The 1,944-nt window shown below is 41.2% G+C and overlaps 1 long non-coding RNA gene across 1 annotated transcript; it reads left to right on the forward strand.

The window, feature by feature from the left end:
* Positions 1 to 430: 430 nt before the first annotated feature.
* Positions 431 to 627, forward strand: LOC145430074 (uncharacterized). Its single transcript, XR_013910481.1, has 2 exons — positions 431 to 556; positions 591 to 627. It is a non-coding gene; the product is annotated as an uncharacterized LOC145430074 (long non-coding RNA).
* The last annotated feature ends 1,317 nt before the right edge of the window (positions 628 to 1,944 follow it).

The following is a 1,944-nucleotide window of genomic DNA, read 5'->3' on the forward strand; positions in this document are numbered from 1 at the left end:
GGCCTCTCGGCCTAGGGCTCGGTCACTCAGGCGCAGCTGGGGGCCGGCGGAGCTCACGGGCGCGTCACTGCAACTCCCCCTGACTTCTGCTCCGCGGCTGCTGGGCGAGCCCTCATCTGGGACTCTCCTCAGCTCTTACTGGGACAGTGGCGCGGCTGCCCCTCTGTTGGTCTTCCATGGTCTCTTGTGTTCTGGGGGCCTCTGGATGTCTGGAGTTTTGATCTCCTCCATACCCACTTCACACCCTGGAGGACGGGGCTGTGGCCCCCCCACACTCCCTAGCAGATCATTACATGGAGAAACCTTTGGAATGCAAGCATGCTGATCCACACAGGTATGCACACATGGGTATTCACAGACGCGGACTAAAGCTTTCTTGGCTGCTGCCTCAAAGCACACTGTGCGCTGTCTATCTTGCGTGCTGCACAATATCGTTTATTACTTAGTAAATACTGATATCTATGACTAGCTAGTTTATTGTGATGGTGCTTTGTTTTCTCTATTATTATGTTGCTCTTTGTTGTTTGCTGTCTCCTCTGTTTGTTTTTGTTTGTTTGTTTTTTTTTTTTTTCTCCATACAGGTGACCCAGGAGTTTTTTTTTTTTTCTCTCTCTTCCCCCCCCTTCTCACCCTCTCTTCTCCCCTTTGGTTTTCTTTCTTTCTCTCCCCCTCTCTCTCTCATTCATTCCCCCTGTCCTATTTATTAAAAAAAAAAAAAAAAAAATGACAAAGGATGAACTGAAGCTCTGCCATCACGTAATGTCGCATACTGCTGTTTCTGATGTCATTTAAAAAAAAAAAAAAAAAAAATGCATCAATTTGCATTTTAAAGTAGAAATCCAAACACTGGGTAATGCATTTAACTTTTTTTATTTTGCTGCCACATTAGAGTCAAAGGTTTTAAAACTTTACAGTGCTTTTTTTTATTACTTTACAAATCAGAAAGTACTCTAAACATATGCAAAAAAGGTGATTTGTTTTTTTTTTTTAACAATCTTTAAGAAATAAAAATAATAAGTCCGGCTGTCAATAATTTAAGAACAAATCCATCCCGAAGCCTAGTACATTCACTCACAAGCCACTCCATTACTTACACCCTACTAGTACTGGGTTGGACGCCCTGTTGCCTTCAGTATTTGTGACATAGAATCAAAAAGGAACTGTAAACATTCCTTAGAGATTTTGGTTCATATTAACATGACAGCATCACACAGTTGCACAGATTTTTCAGATGTATATCCATTATTCTAATCTCTCATTCCATCACATCTCAAGGGTGCCCTGTGTAAAGCCAGATTGGGATCTGGTAACTGTGGAGGCCAGAGAACAGTAAACTCCCTGTCATGTTCAGTAAAATAGTTTGAAATGATTTAAGCTTTGCGACATGGTGTGTTGTCTTGTTGGAAGCAGTCTTGAAAAGATGGATATACTGTGGTTATGAAGGGATGGACTTGGTCAGCAACAATACTTTAGTCAGCAGTAGCTTTTAAACGGTGCTCAGTTAGTCTAATGCCCCAACATCTAAGAAAATAGCCCCAATAATATTACAACACTACCAGAACAATTAATACAAAACAGGGTGCTGTCATGCTTAATGTAGTTTAGGCTAAAGTTTTTATTGTAGTCTTTGTTGGCTTTATGTTAAGTTGAGCCTGGGCATGAATTTCTGTTAATGTAAAGGCATATTTCTTATTTTTGGTATGGTGTGTGACAAACAGTTTCCTTAAATTGAAATACTTCTATTTCGGCAGCATGTCTCAGCTCACTGCAGTGACTGTTGAAAACAGCTATTTTCTCTCTGCTCATCAAATCAGTCTTACATTTTGTATTGCTGTGTGCTTAGAGGGGTGCAGCAGCTCCCTTTTCAAACCTTCAAAGGCTTACTGTATGCAGTGTTATACGATATGAGTCAGATGAGCAGAATCAAAGGGCACTGACAGTAAA

This window comes from Astatotilapia calliptera, chromosome 7, assembly GCF_964374335.1.
Source record: "Astatotilapia calliptera chromosome 7, fAstCal68.1, whole genome shotgun sequence".
NCBI lineage: Eukaryota > Metazoa > Chordata > Actinopteri > Cichliformes > Cichlidae > Astatotilapia > Astatotilapia calliptera.